This window comes from Medicago sativa, chromosome 5, assembly GCF_051527215.1.
Source record: "Medicago sativa cultivar Bolivia chromosome 5, Bolivia_mono, whole genome shotgun sequence".
NCBI lineage: Eukaryota > Viridiplantae > Streptophyta > Magnoliopsida > Fabales > Fabaceae > Medicago > Medicago sativa.
The window spans coordinates 38,822,129-38,842,590 of record NC_140753.1 but is presented as its reverse complement, the minus strand read 5'-3'; positions in this window follow the sequence as shown (position 1 = coordinate 38,842,590).

Below are 20,462 nucleotides of genomic sequence, written 5' to 3'. Positions count from 1 at the left end.
TAGAGTTTTCAAAAACGGCCGAAATGGTGGTTAAGTGAATTTCCTTGTTAATTTACGGATTTCACTCGTCTTTTGACCATTTTTCTTTCACTAAAAAGGGCATAAAGTGGCCTACCCTTATTGAATTGAAGCATGTAATAGTTCCTAGGAAATCTAACAAGCATATCTACGACTTCAATGGTTGATTCTAGAGTTTTCAAAAACGGCCGAAATAGGGGTTAAGTGAATTTCCTTGTTAATTTACGGATTTCACTCGTTTTTGACCCTTTTTCTTTCACTAAAAAGGGCATAAAGTAGCCTAGACTTATTAAATCGAAACATGTAATAGTTCCTAGGAAATCTAACAAGCATATCTACGACTTCCATGGTTGATTTTAGTGTTTCCAAAAATGGCCGAAATGGGGGTTAAGTGAATTTCCTTGTTAATTTACGGATTTCACTCGTCTTTTGACCCTTTTTCTTTCACTATAAAGGGCATAAAGTGGCCTACCCTTATTGAATCGAAGCATGTAATAGTTCCTAGGAAATCTAACAAGCATATCTACGACTTCAATGGTTGATTCTAGAGTTTTCAAAAACGGCCGAAATGGGGGTTAAGTGAATTTCCTTGTTAATTTACGGATTTCACTCGTTTTTGACCCTTTTTCTTTCACTAAAAAGGGCATAAAGTAGCCTAGACTTATTAAATCGAAGCATGTAATAGTTCCTAGGAAATCTAACAAGCATATCTACGACTTCCATGGTTGATTTTAGTGTTTCCAAAAATGGCCGAAATGGGGGTTAAGTGAATTTCCTTGTTAATTTACGGATTTCACTCGTCTTTTGACCCTTTTTCTTTCACTATAAAGGGCATAAAGTGGCCTACCCTTATTGAATCGAAGCATGTAATAGTTCCTAGGAAATCTAACAAGCATATCTACGACTTCAATGGTTGATTCTACAGTTTTCAAAAACGGTCGAAATGGGGGTTAAGTGAATTTCCATGCTAATTTACGGATTTCACTCGTTTTTGACCCTTTTTCTTTCACTAAAAAGGGCATAAAGTGGCCTAGCCTTATTGAATCGAAGCATGTAATAGTTCTTAAGAAATCTAACAAGCATATCTAAGACTTCCATGGTTGATTTTAGAGTTTTCAAAAACGGCCGAAATGGGGGTTAAGTGAATTTCCTTGTTAATTTACGGAATTCCCTCGTTTTTGACCCTTTTCCTTTCAATAAAAAGGGCATAAAGTGGCCTAGTCCTATTGAATCGAAGCATGTAATAGTTCCTAGGAAATCTAACAAGCATATCTACGACTTCCATAGTTGATTTTAGAGTTTTCAAAAACGGCCGAAATGGTGGTTAAGTGAATTTCCTTGTTAATTTACGGATTTCACTCGTCTTTTGACCATTTTTCTTTCACTAAAAAGGGCATAAAGTGGCCTACCCTTATTGAATTGAAGCATGTAATAGTTCCTAGGAAATCTAACAAGCATATCTACGACTTCAATGGTTGATTCTAGAGTTTTCAAAAACGGCCGAAATAGGGGTTAAGTGAATTTCCTTGTTAATTTACGGATTTCACTCGTTTTTGACCCTTTTTCTTTCACTAAAAAGGGCATAAAGTAGCCTAGACTTATTAAATCGAAGCATGTAATAGTTCCTAGGAAATCTAACAAGCATATCTACGACTTCCATGGTTGATTTTAGTGTTTCCAAAAATGGCCGAAATGGGGGTTAAGTGAATTTCCTTGTTAATTTACGGATTTCACTCGTCTTTTGACCCTTTTTCTTTCACTAAAAAGGGCATAAAGTGGCCTACCCTTATTGAATCGAAGCATGTAATAGTTCCTAGGAAATCTAACAAGCATATCTACGACTTCAATGGTTAGTTTTCAAAAACGGCCGAAATGGGGGTTAAGTGAATTTCCATGCTAATTTACGGATTTCACTCGTTTTTGACCCTTTTTCTTTCACTAAAAAGGGCATAAAGTGGCCTAGCCTTATTGAATCGAAGCGTGTAATAGTTCTTAAGATATCTAACAAGCATATCTACGACTTCCATGGTTGATTTTAGAGTTTTCAAAAACGGCCGAAATGGGGGTTAAGTGAATTTCCTTGTTAATTTACGGAATTCCCTCGTTTTTGACCCTTTTTCTTTCAATAAGAAGGGCATAAAGTGGCCTAGTCCTATTGAATCGTAGCATGTAATAGTTCCTAGGAAATCTAACAAGCATATCTACGACTTCCATCGTTGATTTTAGAGTTTTCAAAAACGGCCGAAATGGGGGTTAAGTTAATTTCCTTGTTAGTTTATGGATTTCACTCGTTTTTGACCATTTTTCTTTCACTAAAAAGGGCATAAAGTGGCCTACCCTTATTGAATCGAAACATGTAATAGTTCCTAGGAAATCTAACAAGCATATCTACGACTTCCATCGTTGATTTTAGTGTTTTCAAAAACGGCCGAAATGGGGGTTAAGTTAATTTCCTTGTTAGTTTATGGATTTCACTCGTTTTTGACCATTTTTCTTTCACTAAAAAGGGCATAAAGTGGCCTACCCTTATTGAATCGAAGCATGTAATAGTTCCTAGGAAATCTAACAAGCATATCTACGACTTCAATGGTTGATTCTAGAGTTTTCAAAAACGGCCGAAATGGGGGTTAAGTGAATTTCCTTGTTAATTTACGGATTTCACTCGTTTTTGACCCTTTTTCTTTCACTAAAAAGGGCATAAAGTAGCCTAGACTTATTAAATCGAAGCATGTAATAGTTCCTAGGAAATCTAACAAGCATATCTACGACTTCCATGGTTGATTTTAGTGTTTCCAAAAATGGCCGAAATGGGGGTTAAGTGAATTTCCTTGTTAATTTACGGATTTCACTCGTCTTTTGACCCTTTTTCTTTCACTATAAAGGGCATAAAGTGGCCTACCCTTATTGAATCGAAGCATGTAATAGTTCCTAGGAAATCTAACAAGCATATCTACGACTTCAATGGTTGATTCTACAGTTTTCAAAAACGGTCGAAATGGGGGTTAAGTGAATTTCCATGCTAATTTACGGATTTCACTCGTTTTTGACCCTTTTTCTTTCACTAAAAAGGGCATCAAGTGGCCTAGCCTTATTGAATCGAAGCATGTAATAGTTCTTAAGAAATCTAACAAGCATATCTAAGACTTCCATGGTTGATTTTAGAGTTTTCAAAAACGGCCGAAATGGGGGTTAAGTGAATTTCCTTGTTAATTTACGGAATTCCCTCGTTTTTGACCCTTTTCCTTTCAATAAAAAGGGCATAAAGTGGCCTAGTCCTATTGAATCGAAGCATGTAATAGTTCCTAGGAAATCTAACAAGCATATCTACGACTTCCATAGTTGATTTTAGAGTTTTCAAAAACGGCTGAAATGGTGGTTAAGTGAATTTCCTTGTTAATTTACGGATTTCACTCGTCTTTTGACCATTTTTCTTTCACTAAAAAGGGCATAAAGTGGCCTACCCTTATTGAATTGAAGCATGTAATAGTTCCTAGGAAATCTAACAAGCATATCTACGACTTCAATGGTTGATTCTAGAGTTTTCAAAAACGGCCGAAATAGGGGTTAAGTGAATTTCCTTGTTAATTTACGGATTTCACTCGTTTTTGACCCTTTTTCTTTCACTAAAAAGGGCATAAAGTAGCCTAGACTTATTAAATCGAAGCATGTAATAGTTCCTAGGAAATCTAACAAGCATATCTACGACTTCCATGGTTGATTTTAGTGTTTCCAAAAATGGCCGAAATGGGGGTTAAGTGAATTTCCTTGTTAATTTACGGATTTCACTCGTCTTTTGACCCTTTTTCTTTCACTAAAAAGGGCATAAAGTGGCCTACCCTTATTGAATCGAAGCATGTAATAGTTCCTAGGAAATCTAACAAGCATATCTACGACTTCAATGGTTAGTTTTCAAAAACGGCCGAAATGGGGGTTAAGTGAATTTCCATGCTAATTTACGGATTTCACTCGTTTTTGACCCTTTTTCTTTCACTAAAAAGGGCATAAAGTGGCCTAGCCTTATTGAATCGAAGCGTGTAATAGTTCTTAAGATATCTAACAAGCATATCTACGACTTCCATGGTTGATTTTAGAGTTTTCAAAAACGGCCGAAATGGGGGTTAAGTGAATTTCCTTGTTAATTTACGGAATTCCCTCGTTTTTGACCCTTTTTCTTTCAATAAGAAGGGCATAAAGTGGCCTAGTCCTATTGAATCGTAGCATGTAATAGTTCCTAGGAAATCTAACAAGCATATCTACGACTTCCATCGTTGATTTTAGAGTTTTCAAAAACGGCCGAAATGGGGGTTAAGTTAATTTCCTTGTTAGTTTATGGATTTCACTCGTTTTTGACCATTTTTCTTTCACTAAAAAGGGCATAAAGTGGCCTACCCTTATTGAATCGAAACATGTAATAGTTCCTAGGAAATCTAACAAGCATATCTACGACTTCCATCGTTGATTTTAGTGTTTTCAAAAAAGGCCGAAATGGGGGTTAAGTTAATTTCCTTGTTAGTTTATGGATTTCACTCGTTTTTGACCATTTTTCTTTCACTAAAAAGGGCATAAAGTGGCCTACCCTTATTGAATCGAAGCATGTAATAGTTCCTAGGAAACCTAACAAGCATATCTACGACTTCAATGGTTGATTCTAGAGTTTTCAAAAACGGCCGAAATGGGGGTTAAGTGAATTTCCTTGTTAATTTACGGATTTCACTCGTTTTTGACCCTTTTTCTTTCACTAAAAAGGGCATAAAGTAGCCTAGACTTATTAAATCGAAGCATGTAATAGTTCCTAGGAAATCTAACAAGCATATCTACGACTTCCATGGTTGATTTTAGTGTTTCCAAAAATGGCCGAAATGGGGGTTAAGTGAATTTCCTTGTTAATTTACGGATTTCACTCGTCTTTTGACCCTTTTTCTTTCACTATAAAGGGCATAAAGTGGCCTACCCTTATTGAATCGAAGCATGTAATAGTTCCTAGGAAATCTAACAAGCATATCTACGACTTCAATGGTTGATTCTACAGTTTTCAAAAACGGTCGAAATGGGGGTTAAGTGAATTTCCATGCTAATTTACGGATTTCACTCGTTTTTGACCCTTTTTCTTTCACTAAAAAGGGCATAAAGTGGCCTAGCCTTATTGAATCGAAGCATGTAATAGTTCTTAAGAAATCTAACAAGCATATCTAAGACTTCCATGGTTGATTTTAGAGTTTTCAAAAACGGCCGAAATGGGGGTTAAGTGAATTTCCTTGTTAATTTACGGAATTCCCTCGTTTTTGACCCTTTTCCTTTCAATAAAAAGGGCATAAAGTGGCCTAGTCCTATTGAATCGAAGCATGTAATAGTTCCTAGGAAATCTAACAAGCATATCTACGACTTCCATAGTTGATTTTAGAGTTTTCAAAAACGGCCGAAATGGTGGTTAAGTGAATTTCCTTGTTAATTTACGGATTTCACTCGTCTTTTGACCATTTTTCTTTCACTAAAAAGGGCATAAAGTGGCCTACCCTTATTGAATTGAAGCATGTAATAGTTCCTAGGAAATCTAACAAGCATATCTACGACTTCAATGGTTGATTCTAGAGTTTTCAAAAACGGCCGAAATAGGGGTTAAGTGAATTTCCTTGTTAATTTACGGATTTCACTCGTTTTTGACCCTTTTTCTTTCACTAAAAAGGGCATAAAGTAGCCTAGACTTATTAAATCGAAACATGTAATAGTTTCTAGGAAATCTAACAAGCATATCTACGACTTCCATGGTTGATTTTAGTGTTTCCAAAAATGGCCGAAATGGGGGTTAAGTGAATTTCCTTGTTAATTTACGGATTTCACTCGTCTTTTGACCCTTTTTCTTTCACTAAAAAGGGCATAAAGTGGCCTACCCTTATTGAATCGAAGCATGTAATAGTTCCTAGGAAATCTAACAAGCATATCTACGACTTCAATGGTTTGTTTTCAAAAACGGCCGAAATGGGGGTTAAGTGAATTTCCATGCTAATTTACGGATTTCACTCGTTTTTGACCCTTTTTCTTTCACTAAAAAGGGCATAAAGTGGCCTAGCCTTATTGAATCGAAGCGTGTAATAGTTCTTAAGATATCTAACAAGCATATCTACGACTTCCATGGTTGATTTTAGAGTTTTCAAAAACGGCCGAAATGGGGGTTAAGTGAATTTCCTTGTTAATTTACGGAATTCCCTCGTTTTTGACCCTTTTTCTTTCAATAAGAAGGGCATAAAGTGGCCTAGTCCTATTGAATCGTAGCATGTAATAGTTCCTAGGAAATCTAACAAGCATATCTACGACTTCCATCGTTGATTTTAGAGTTTTCAAAAACGGCCGAAATGGGGGTTAAGTTAATTTCCTTGTTAGTTTATGGATTTCACTCGTTTTTGACCATTTTTCTTTCACTAAAAAGGGCATAAAGTGGCCTACCCTTATTGAATCGAAACATGTAATAGTTCCTAGGAAATCTAACAAGCATATCTACGACTTCCATCGTTGATTTTAGTGTTTTCAAAAACGGCCGAAATGGGGGTTAAGTTAATTTCCTTGTTAGTTTATGGATTTCACTCGTTTTTGACCATTTTTCTTTCACTAAAAAGGGCATAAAGTGGCCTACCCTTATTGAATCGAAGCATGTAATAGTTCCTAGGAAACCTAACAAGCATATCTACGACTTCAATGGTTGATTCTAGAGTTTTCAAAAACGGCCGAAATGGGGGTTAAGTGAATTTCCTTGTTAATTTACGGATTTCACTCGTTTTTGACCCTTTTTCTTTCACTAAAAAGGGCATAAAGTAGCCTAGACTTATTAAATCGAAGCATGTAATAGTTCCTAGGAAATCTAACAAGCATATCTACGACTTCCATGGTTGATTTTAGTGTTTCCAAAAATGGCCGAAATGGGGGTTAAGTGAATTTCCTTGTTAATTTACGGATTTCACTCGTCTTTTGACCCTTTTTCTTTCACTATAAAGGGCATAAAGTGGCCTACCCTTATTGAATCGAAGCATGTAATAGTTCCTAGGAAATCTAACAAGCATATCTACGACTTCAATGGTTGATTCTACAGTTTTCAAAAACGGTCGAAATGGGGGTTAAGTGAATTTCCATGCTAATTTACGGATTTCACTCGTTTTTGACCCTTTTTCTTTCACTAAAAAGGGCATAAAGTGGCCTAGCCTTATTGAATCGAAGCATGTAATAGTTCTTAAGAAATCTAACAAGCATATCTAAGACTTCCATGGTTGATTTTAGAGTTTTCAAAAACGGCCGAAATGGGGGTTAAGTGAATTTCCTTGTTAATTTACGGAATTCCCTCGTTTTTGACCCTTTTCCTTTCAATAAAAAGGGCATAAAGTGGCCTAGTCCTATTGAATCGAAGCATGTAATAGTTCCTAGGAAATCTAACAAGCATATCTACGACTTCCATAGTTGATTTTAGAGTTTTCAAAAACGGCCGAAATGGTGGTTAAGTGAATTTCCTTGTTAATTTACGGATTTCACTCGTCTTTTGACCATTTTTCTTTCACTAAAAAGGGCATAAAGTGGCCTACCCTTATTGAATTGAAGCATGTAATAGTTCCTAGGAAATCTAACAAGCATATCTACGACTTCAATGGTTGATTCTAGAGTTTTCAAAAACGGCCGAAATAGGGGTTAAGTGAATTTCCTTGTTAATTTACGGATTTCACTCGTTTTTGACCCTTTTTCTTTCACTAAAAAGGGCATAAAGTAGCCTAGACTTATTAAATCGAAACATGTAATAGTTCCTAGGAAATCTAACAAGCATATCTACGACTTCCATGGTTGATTTTAGTGTTTCCAAAAATGGCCGAAATGGGGGTTAAGTGAATTTCCTTGTTAATTTACGGATTTCACTCGTCTTTTGACCCTTTTTCTTTCACTAAAAAGGGCATAAAGTGGCCTACCCTTATTGAATCGAAGCATGTAATAGTTCCTAGGAAATCTAACAAGCATATCTACGACTTCAATGGTTTGTTTTCAAAAACGGCCGAAATGGGGGTTAAGTGAATTTCCATGCTAATTTACGGATTTCACTCGTTTTTGACCCTTTTTCTTTCACTAAAAAGGGCATAAAGTGGCCTAGCCTTATTGAATCGAAGCGTGTAATAGTTCTTAAGATATCTAACAAGCATATCTACGACTTCCATGGTTGATTTTAGAGTTTTCAAAAACGGCCGAAATGGGGGTTAAGTGAATTTCCTTGTTAATTTACGGAATTCCCTCGTTTTTGACCCTTTTTCTTTCAATAAGAAGGGCATAAAGTGGCCTAGTCCTATTGAATCGTAGCATGTAATAGTTCCTAGGAAATCTAACAAGCATATCTACGACTTCCATCGTTGATTTTAGAGTTTTCAAAAACGGCCGAAATGGGGGTTAAGTTAATTTCCTTGTTAGTTTATGGATTTCACTCGTTTTTGACCATTTTTCTTTCACTAAAAAGGGCATAAAGTGGCCTACCCTTATTGAATCGAAACATGTAATAGTTCCTAGGAAATCTAACAAGCATATCTACGACTTCCATCGTTGATTTTAGTGTTTTCAAAAACGGCCGAAATGGGGGTTAAGTTAATTTCCTTGTTAGTTTATGGATTTCACTCGTTTTTGACCATTTTTCTTTCACTAAAAAGGGCATAAAGTGGCCTACCCTTATTGAATCGAAGCATGTAATAGTTCCTAGGAAATCTAACAAGCATATCTACGACTTCAATGGTTGATTCTAGAGTTTTCAAAAACGGCCGAAATGGGGGTTAAGTGAATTTCCTTGTTAATTTACGGATTTCACTCGTTTTTGACCCTTTTTCTTTCACTAAAAAGGGCATAAAGTAGCCTAGACTTATTAAATCGAAGCATGTAATAGTTCCTAGGAAATCTAACAAGCATATCTACGACTTCCATGGTTGATTTTAGTGTTTCCAAAAATGGCCGAAATGGGGGTTAAGTGAATTTCCTTGTTAATTTACGGATTTCACTCGTCTTTTGACCCTTTTTCTTTCACTATAAAGGGCATAAAGTGACCTACCCTTATTGAATCGAAGCATGTAATAGTTCCTAGGAAATCTAACAAGCATATCTACGACTTCAATGGTTGATTCTACAGTTTTCAAAAACGGTCGAAATGGGGGTTAAGTGAATTTCCATGCTAATTTACGGATTTCACTCGTTTTTGACCCTTTTTCTTTCACTAAAAAGGGCATAAAGTGGCCTAGCCTTATTGAATCGAAGCATGTAATAGTTCTTAAGAAATCTAACAAGCATATCTAAGACTTCCATGGTTGATTTTAGAGTTTTCAAAAACGGCCGAAATGGGGGTTAAGTGAATTTCCTTGTTAATTTACGGAATTCCCTCGTTTTTGACCCTTTTCCTTTCAATAAAAAGGGCATAAAGTGGCCTAGTCCTATTGAATCGAAGCATGTAATAGTTCCTAGGAAATCTAACAAGCATATCTACGACTTACATAGTTGATTTTAGAGTTTTCAAAAACGGCCGAAATGGTGGTTAAGTGAATTTCCTTGTTAATTTACGGATTTCACTCGTCTTTTGACCATTTTTCTTTCACTAAAAAGGGCATAAAGTGGCCTACCCTTATTGAATTGAAGCATGTAATAGTTCCTAGGAAATCTAACAAGCATATCTACGACTTCAATGGTTGATTCTAGAGTTTTCAAAAACGGCCGAAATAGGGGTTAAGTGAATTTCCTTGTTAATTTACGGATTTCACTCGTTTTTGACCCTTTTTCTTTCACTAAAAAGGGCATAAAGTAGCCTAGACTTATTAAATCGAAGCATGTAATAGTTCCTAGGAAATCTAACAAGCATATCTACGACTTCCATGGTTGATTTTAGTGTTTCCAAAAATGGCCGAAATGGGGGTTAAGTGAATTTCCTTGTTAATTTACGGATTTCACTCGTCTTTTGACCCTTTTTCTTTCACTAAAAAGGGCATAAAGTGGCCTACCCTTATTGAATCGAAGCATGTAATAGTTCCTAGGAAATCTAACAAGCATATCTACGACTTCAATGGTTAGTTTTCAAAAACGGCCGAAATGGGGGTTAAGTGAATTTCCATGCTAATTTACGGATTTCACTCGTTTTTGACCCTTTTTCTTTCACTAAAAAGGGCATAAAGTGGCCTAGCCTTATTGAATCGAAGCGTGTAATAGTTCTTAAGATATCTAACAAGCATATCTACGACTTCCATGGTTGATTTTAGAGTTTTCAAAAACGGCCGAAATGGGGGTTAAGTGAATTTCCTTGTTAATTTACGGATTTCACTCGTTTTTGACCCTTTTTCTTTCAATAAGAAGGGCATAAAGTGGCCTAGTCCTATTGAATCGTAGCATGTAATAGTTCCTAGGAAATCTAACAAGCATATCTACGACTTCCATCGTTGATTTTAGAGTTTTCAAAAACGGCCGAAATGGGGGTTAAGTTAATTTCCTTGTTAGTTTATGGATTTCACTCGTTTTTGACCATTTTTCTTTCACTAAAAAGGGCATAAAGTGGCCTACCCTTATTGAATCGAAACATGTAATAGTTCCTAGGAAATCTAACAAGCATATCTACGACTTCCATCGTTGATTTTAGTGTTTTCAAAAACGGCCGAAATGGGGGTTAAGTTAATTTCCTTGTTAGTTTATGGATTTCACTCGTTTTTGACCATTTTTCTTTCACTAAAAAGGGCATAAAGTGGCCTACCCTTATTGAATCGAAGCATGTAATAGTTCCTAGGAAATCTAACAAGCATATCTACGACTTCAATGGTTGATTCTAGAGTTTTCAAAAACGGCCGAAATAGGGGTTAAGTGAATTTCCTTGTTAATTTACGGATTTCACTCGTTTTTGACCCTTTTTCTTTCACTAAAAAGGGCATAAAGTAGCCTAGACTTATTAAATCGAAGCATGTAATAGTTCCTAGGAAATCTAACAAGCATATCTACGACTTCCATGGTTGATTTTAGTGTTTCCAAAAATGGCCGAAATGGGGGTTAAGTGAATTTCCTTGTTAATTTACGGATTTCACTCGTCTTTTGACCCTTTTTCTTTCACTAAAAAGGGCATAAAGTGGCCTACCCTTATTGAATCGAAGCATGTAATAGTTCCTAGGAAATCTAACAAGCATATCTACGACTTCAATGGTTAGTTTTCAAAAACGGCCGAAATGGGGGTTAAGTGAATTTCCATGCTAATTTACGGATTTCACTCGTTTTTGACCCTTTTTCTTTCACTAAAAAGGGCATAAAGTGGCCTAGCCTTATTGAATCGAAGCGTGTAATAGTTCTTAAGATATCTAACAAGCATATCTACGACTTCCATGGTTGATTTTAGAGTTTTCAAAAACGGCCGAAATGGGGGTTAAGTGAATTTCCTTGTTAATTTACGGAATTCCCTCGTTTTTGACCCTTTTTCTTTCAATAAGAAGGGCATAAAGTGGCCTAGTCCTATTGAATCGTAGCATGTAATAGTTCCTAGGAAATCTAACAAGCATATCTACGACTTCCATCGTTGATTTTAGAGTTTTCAAAAACGGCCGAAATGGGGGTTAAGTTAATTTCCTTGTTAGTTTATGGATTTCACTCGTTTTTGACCATTTTTCTTTCACTAAAAAGGGCATAAAGTGGCCTACCCTTATTGAATCGAAACATGTAATAGTTCCTAGGAAATCTAACAAGCATATCTACGACTTCCATCGTTGATTTTAGTGTTTTCAAAAACGGCCGAAATGGGGGTTAAGTTAATTTCCTTGTTAGTTTATGGATTTCACTCGTTTTTGACCATTTTTCTTTCACTAAAAAGGGCATAAAGTGGCCTACCCTTATTGAATCGAAGCATGTAATAGTTCCTAGGAAATCTAACAAGCATATCTACGACTTCAATGGTTGATTCTAGAGTTTTCAAAAACGGCCGAAATGGGGGTTAAGTGAATTTCCTTGTTAATTTACGGATTTCACTCGTTTTTGACCCTTTTTCTTTCACTAAAAAGGGCATAAAGTAGCCTAGACTTATTAAATCGAAGCATGTAATAGTTCCTAGGAAATCTAACAAGCATATCTACGACTTCCATGGTTGATTTTAGTGTTTCCAAAAATGGCCGAAATGGGGGTTAAGTGAATTTCCTTGTTAATTTACGGATTTCACTCGTCTTTTGACCCTTTTTCTTTCACTATAAAGGGCATAAAGTGGCCTACCCTTATTGAATCGAAGCATGTAATAGTTCCTAGGAAATCTAACAAGCATATCTACGACTTCAATGGTTGATTCTACAGTTTTCAAAAACGGTCGAAATGGGGGTTAAGTGAATTTCCATGCTAATTTACGGATTTCACTCGTTTTTGACCCTTTTTCTTTCACTAAAAAGGGCATAAAGTGGCCTAGCCTTATTGAATCGAAGCATGTAATAGTTCTTAAGAAATCTAACAAGCATATCTAAGACTTCCATGGTTGATTTTAGAGTTTTCAAAAACGGCCGAAATGGGGGTTAAGTGAATTTCCTTGTTAATTTACGGAATTCCCTCGTTTTTGACCCTTTTCCTTTCAATAAAAAGGGCATAAAGTGGCCTAGTCCTATTGAATCGAAGCATGTAATAGTTCCTAGGAAATCTAACAAGCATATCTACGACTTCCATAGTTGATTTTAGAGTTTTCAAAAACGGCCGAAATGGTGGTTAAGTGAATTTCCTTGTTAATTTACGGATTTCACTCGTCTTTTGACCATTTTTCTTTCACTAAAAAGGGCATAAAGTGGCCTACCCTTATTGAATTGAAGCATGTAATAGTTCCTAGGAAATCTAACAAGCATATCTACGACTTCAATGGTTGATTCTAGAGTTTTCAAAAACGGCCGAAATAGGGGTTAAGTGAATTTCCTTGTTAATTTACGGATTTCACTCGTTTTTGACCCTTTTTCTTTCACTAGAAAGGGCATAAAGTAGCCTAGACTTATTAAATCGAAGCATGTAATAGTTCCTAGGAAATCTAACAAGCATATCTACGACTTCCATGGTTGATTTTAGTGTTTCCAAAAATGGCCGAAATGGGGGTTAAGTGAATTTCCTTGTTAATTTACGGATTTCACTCGTCTTTTGACCCTTTTTCTTTCACTAAAAAGGGCATAAAGTGGCCTACCCTTATTGAATCGAAGCATGTAATAGTTCCTAGGAAATCTAACAAGCATATCTACGACTTCAATGGTTAGTTTTCAAAAACGGCCGAAATGGGGGTTAAGTGAATTTCCATGCTAATTTACGGATTTCACTCGTTTTTGACCCTTTTTCTTTCACTAAAAAGGGCATAAAGTGGCCTAGCCTTATTGAATCGAAGCATGTAATAGTTCTTAAGATATCTAACAAGCATATCTACGACTTCCATGGTTGATTTTAGAGTTTTCAAAAACGGCCGAAATGGGGGTTAAGTGAATTTCCTTGTTAATTTACGGAATTCCCTCGTTTTTGACCCTTTTTCTTTCAATAAGAAGGGCATAAAGTGGCCTAGTCCTATTGAATCGTAGCATGTAATAGTTCCTAGGAAATCTAACAAGCATATCTACGACTTCCATCGTTGATTTTAGAGTTTTCAAAAACGGCCGAAATGGGGGTTAAGTTAATTTCCTTGTTAGTTTATGGATTTCACTCGTTTTTGACCATTTTTCTTTCACTAAAAAGGGCATAAAGTGGCCTACCCTTATTGAATCGAAACATGTAATAGTTCCTAGGAAATCTAACAAGCATATCTACGACTTCCATCGTTGATTTTAGTGTTTTCAAAAACGGCCGAAATGGGGGTTAAGTTAATTTCCTTGTTAGTTTATGGATTTCACTCGTTTTTGACCATTTTTCTTTCACTAAAAAGGGCATAAAGTGGCCTACCCTTATTGAATCGAAGCATGTAATAGTTCCTAGGAAATCTAACAAGCATATCTACGACTTCAATGGTTGATTCTAGAGTTTTCAAAAACGGCCGAAATGGGGGTTAAGTGAATTTCCTTGTTAATTTACGGATTTCACTCGTTTTTGACCCTTTTTCTTTCACTAAAAAGGGCATAAAGTAGCCTAGACTTATTAAATCGAAGCATGTAATAGTTCCTAGGAAATCTAACAAGCATATCTACGACTTCCATGGTTGATTTTAGTGTTTCCAAAAATGGCCGAAATGGGGGTTAAGTGAATTTCCTTGTTAATTTACGGATTTCACTCGTCTTTTGACCCTTTTTCTTTCACTATAAAGGGCATAAAGTGGCCTACCCTTATTGAATCGAAGCATGTAATAGTTCCTAGGAAATCTAACAAGCATATCTACGACTTCAATGGTTGATTCTACAGTTTTCAAAAACGGTCGAAATGGGGGTTAAGTGAATTTCCATGCTAATTTACGGATTTCACTCGTTTTTGACCCTTTTTCTTTCACTAAAAAGGGCATCAAGTGGCCCAGCCTTATTGAATCGAAGCATGTAATAGTTCTTAAGAAATCTAACAAGCATATCTAAGACTTCCATGGTTGATTTTAGAGTTTTCAAAAACGGCCGAAATGGGGGTTAAGTGAATTTCCTTGTTAATTTACGGAATTCCCTCGTTTTTGACCCTTTTCCTTTCAATAAAAAGGGCATAAAGTGGCCTAGTCCTATTGAATCGAAGCATGTAATAGTTCCTAGGAAATCTAACAAGCATATCTACGACTTCCATAGTTGATTTTAGAGTTTTCAAAAACGGCCGAAATGGTGGTTAAGTGAATTTCCTTGTTAATTTACGGATTTCACTCGTCTTTTGACCATTTTTCTTTCACTAAAAAGGGCATAAAGTGGCCTACCCTTATTGAATTGAAGCATGTAATAGTTCCTAGGAAATCTAACAAGCATATCTACGACTTCAATGGTTGATTCTAGAGTTTTCAAAAACGGCCGAAATAGGGGTTAAGTGAATTTCCTTGTTAATTTACGGATTTCACTCGTTTTTGACCCTTTTTCTTTCACTGAAAAGGGCATAAAGTAGCCTAGACTTATTAAATCGAAGCATGTAATAGTTCCTAGGAAATCTAACAAGCATATCTACGACTTCCATGGTTGATTTTAGTGTTTCCAAAAATGGCCGAAATGGGGGTTAAGTGAATTTCCTTGTTAATTTACGGATTTCACTCGTCTTTTGACCCTTTTTCTTTCACTAAAAAGGGCATAAAGTGGCCTACCCTTATTGAATCGAAGCATGTAATAGTTCCTAGGAAATCTAACAAGCATATCTACGACTTCAATGGTTAGTTTTCAAAAACGGCCGAAATGGGGGTTAAGTGAATTTCCATGCTAATTTACGGATTTCACTCGTTTTTGACCCTTTTTCTTTCACTAAAAAGGGCATAAAGTGGCCTAGCCTTATTGAATCGAAGCGTGTAATAGTTCTTAAGATATCTAACAAGCATATCTACGACTTCCATGGTTGATTTTAGAGTTTTCAAAAACGGCCGAAATGGGGGTTAAGTGAATTTCCTTGTTAATTTACGGAATTCCCTCGTTTTTGACCCTTTTTCTTTCAATAAGAAGGGCATAAAGTGGCCTAGTCCTATTGAATCGTAGCATGTAATAGTTCCTAGGAAATCTAACAAGCATATCTACGACTTCCATCGTTGATTTTAGAGTTTTCAAAAACGGCCGAAATGGGGGTTAAGTTAATTTCCTTGTTAGTTTATGGATTTCACTCGTTTTTGACCATTTTTCTTTCACTAAAAAGGGCATAAAGTGGCCAACCCTTATTGAATCGAAACATGTAATAGTTCCTAGGAAATCTAACAAGCATATATACGACTTCCATCGTTGATTTTAGTGTTTTCAAAAACGGCCGAAATGGGGGTTAAGTTAATTTCCTTGTTAGTTTATGGATTTCACTCGTTTTTGACCATTTTTCTTTCACTAAAAAGGGCATAAAGTGGCCTACCCTTATTGAATCGAAGCATGTAATAGTTCCTAGGAAATCTAACAAGCATATCTACGACTTCAATGGTTGATTCTAGAGTTTTCAAAAACGGCCGAAATGGGGGTTAAGTGAATTTCCTTGTTAATTTACGGATTTCACTCGTTTTTGACCCTTTTTCTTTCACTAAAAAGGGCATAAAGTAGCCTAGACTTATTAAATCGAAGCATGTAATAGTTCCTAGGAAATCTAACAAGCATATCTACGACTTCCATGGTTGATTTTAGTGTTTCCAAAAATGGCCGAAATGGGGGTTAAGTGAATTTCCTTGTTAATTTACGGATTTCACTCGTCTTTTGACCCTTTTTCTTTCACTATAAAGGGCATAAAGTGGCCTACCCTTATTGAATCGAAGCATGTAATAGTTCCTAGGAAATCTAACAAGCATATCTACGACTTCAATGGTTGATTCTACAGTTTTCAAAAACGGTCGAAATGGGGGTTAAGTGAATTTCCATGCTAATTTACGGATTTCACTCGTTTTTGACCCTTTTTCTTTCACTAAAAAGGGCATAAAGTGGCCTAGCCTTATTGAATCGAAGCATGTAATAGTTCTTAAGAAATCTAACAAGCATATCTAAGACTTCCATGGTTGATTTTAGAGTTTTCAAAAACGGCCGAAATGGGGGTTAAGTGAATTTCCTTGTTAATTTACGGAATTCCCTCGTTTTTGACCCTTTTTCTTTCAATAAAAAGGGCATAAAGTGGCCTAGTCCTATTGAATCGAAGCATGTAATAGTTCCTAGGAAATCTAACAAGCATATCTACGACTTCCATAGTTGATTTTAGAGTTTTCAAAAACGGCCGAAATGGTGGTTAAGTGAATTTCCTTGTTAATTTACGGATTTCACTCGTCTTTTGACCATTTTTCTTTCACTAAAAAGGGCATAAAGTGGCCTACCCTTATTGAATTGAAGCATGTAATAGTTCCTAGGAAATCTAACAAGCATATCTACGACTTCAATGGTTGATTCTAGAGTTTTCAAAAACGGCCGAAATAGGGGTTAAGTGAATTTCCTTGTTAATTTACGGATTTCACTCGTTTTTGACCCTTTTTCTTTCACTAAAAAGGGCATAAAGTAGCCTAGACTTATTAAATCGAAGCATGTAATAGTTCCTAGGAAATCTAACAAGCATATCTACGACTTCCATGGTTGATTTTAGTGTTTCCAAAAATGGCCGAAATGGGGGTTAAGTGAATTTCCTTGTTAATTTACGGATTTCACTCGTCTTTTGACCCTTTTTCTTTCACTAAAAAGGGCATAAAGTGGCCTACCCTTATTGAATCGAAGCATGTAATAGTTCCTAGGAAATCTAACAAGCATATCTACGACTTCAATGGTTTGTTTTCAAAAACGGCCGAAATGGGGGTTAAGTGAATTTCCATGCTAATTTACGGATTTCACTCGTTTTTGACCCTTTTTCTTTCACTAAAAAGGGCATAAAGTGGCCTAGCCTTATTGAATCGAAGCGTGTAATAGTTCTTAAGATATCTAACAAGCATATCTACGACTTCCATGGTTGATTTTAGAGTTTTCAAAAACGGCCGAAATGGGGGTTAAGTGAATTTCCTTGTTAATTTACGGAATTCCCTCGTTTTTGACCCTTTTTCTTTCAATAAGAAGGGCATAAAGTGGCCTAGTCCTATTGAATCGTAGCATGTAATAGTTCCTAGGAAATCTAACAAGCATATCTACGACTTCCATCGTTGATTTTAGAGTTTTCAAAAACGGCCGAAATGGGGGTTAAGTTAATTTCCTTGTTAGTTTATGGATTTCACTCGTTTTTGACCATTTTTCTTTCACTAAAAAGGGCATAAAGTGGCCTACCCTTATTGAATCGAAACATGTAATAGTTCCTAGGAAATCTAACAAGCATATCTACGACTTCCATCGTTGATTTTAGTGTTTTCAAAAACGGCCGAAATGGGGGTTAAGTTAATTTCCTTGTTAGTTTATGGATTTCACTCGTTTTTGACCATTTTTCTTTCACTAAAAAGGGCATAAAGTGGCCTACCCTTATTGAATCGAAGCATGTAATAGTTCCTAGGAAATCTAACAAGCATATCTACGACTTCAATGGTTGATTCTAGAGTTTTCAAAAACGGCCGAAATGGGGGTTAAGTGAATTTCCTTGTTAATTTACGGATTTCACTCGTTTTTGACCCTTTTTCTTTCACTAAAAAGGGCATAAAGTAGCCTAGACTTATTAAATCGAAGCATGTAATAGTTCCTAGGAAATCTAACAAGCATATCTACGACTTCCATGGTTGATTTTAGTGTTTCCAAAAATGGCCGAAATGGGGGTTAAGTGAATTTCCTTGTTAATTTACGGATTTCACTCGTCTTTTGACCCTTTTTCTTTCACTATAAAGGGCATAAAGTGGCCTACCCTTATTGAATCGAAGCATGTAATAGTTCCTAGGAAATCTAACAAGCATATCTACGACTTCAATGGTTGATTCTACAGTTTTCAAAAACGGTCGAAATGGGGGTTAAGTGAATTTCCATGCTAATTTACGGATTTCACTCGTTTTTGACCCTTTTTCTTTCACTAAAAAGGGCATAAAGTGGCCTAGCCTTATTGAATCGAAGCATGTAATAGTTCTTAAGAAATCTAACAAGCATATCTAAGACTTCCATGGTTGATTTTAGAGTTTTCAAAAACGGCCGAAATGGGGGTTAAGTGAATTTCCTTGTTAATTTACGGAATTCCCTCGTTTTTGACCCTTTTCCTTTCAATAAAAAGGGCATAAAGTGGCCTAGTCCTATTGAATCGAAGCATGTAATAGTTCCTAGGAAATCTAACAAGCATATCTACGACTTCCATAGTTGATTTTAGAGTTTTCAAAAACGGCCGAAATGGTGGTTAAGTGAATTTCCTTGTTAATTTACGGATTTCACTCGTCTTTTGACCATTTTTCTTTCACTAAAAAGGGCATAAAGTGGCCTACCCTTATTGAATTGAAGCATGTAATAGTTCCTAGGAAATCTAACAAGCATATATACGACTTCAATGGTTGATTCTAGAGTTTTCAAAAACGGCCGAAATAGGGGTTAAGTGAATTTCCTTGTTAATTTACGGATTTCACTCGTTTTTGACCCTTTTTCTTTCACTAAAAAGGGCATAAAGTAGCCTAGACTTATTAAATCGAAGCATGTAATAGTTCCTAGGAAATCTAACAAGCATATCTACGACTTCCATGGTTGATTTTAGTGTTTCCAAAAATGGCCGAAATGGGGGTTAAGTGAATTTCCTTGTTAATTTACGGATTTCACTCGTCTTTTGACCCTTTTTCTTTCACTAAAAAGGGCATAAAGTGGCCTACCCTTATTGAATCGAAGCATGTAATAGTTCCTAGGAAATCTAACAAGCATATCTACGACTTCAATGGTTTGTTTTCAAAAACGGCCGAAATGGGGGTTAAGTGAATTTCCATGCTAATTTACGGATTTCACTCGTTTTTGACCCTTTTTCTTTCACTAAAAAGGGCATAAAGTGGCCTAGCCTTATTGAATCGAAGCGTGTAATAGTTCTTAAGATATCTAACAAGCATATCTACGACTTCCATGGTTGATTTTAGAGTTTTCAAAAACGGCCGAAATGGGGGTTAAGTGAATTTCCTTGTTAATTTACGGAATTCCCTCGTTTTTGACCCTTTTTCTTTCAATAAGAAGGGCATAAAGTGGCCTAGTCCTATTGAATCGTAGCATGTAATAGTTCCTAGGAAATCTAACAAGCATATCTACGACTTCCATCGTTGATTTTAGAGTTTTCAAAAACGGCCGAAATGGGGGTTAAGTTAATTTCCTTGTTAGTTTATGGATTTCACTCGTTTTTGACCATTTTTCTTTCACTAAAAAGGGCATAAAGTGGCCTACCCTTATTGAATCGAAACATGTAATAGTTCCTAGGAAATCTAACAAGCATATCTACGACTTCCATCGTTGATTTTAGTGTTTTCAAAAACGGCCGAAATGGGGGTTAAGTTAATTTCCTTGTTAGTTTATGGATTTCACTCGTTTTTGACCATTTTTCTTTCACTAAAAAGGGCATAAAGTGGCCTACCCTTATTGAATCGAAGCATGTAATAGTTCCTAGGAAATCTAACAAGCATATCTACGACTTCAATGGTTGATTCTAGAGTTTTCAAAAACGGCCGAAATGGGGGTTAAGTGAATTTCCTTGTTAATTTACGGATTTCACTCGTTTTTGACCCTTTTTCTTTCACTAAAAAGGGCATAAAGTAGCCTAGACTTATTAAATCGAAGCATGTAATAGTTCCTAGGAAATCTAACAAGCATATCTACGACTTCCATGGTTGATTTTAGTGTTTCCAAAAATGGCCGAAATGGGGGTTAAGTGAATTTCCTTGTTAATTTACGGATTTCACTCGTCTTTTGACCCTTTTTCTTTCACTATAAAGGGCATAAAGTGGCCTACCCTTATTGAATCGA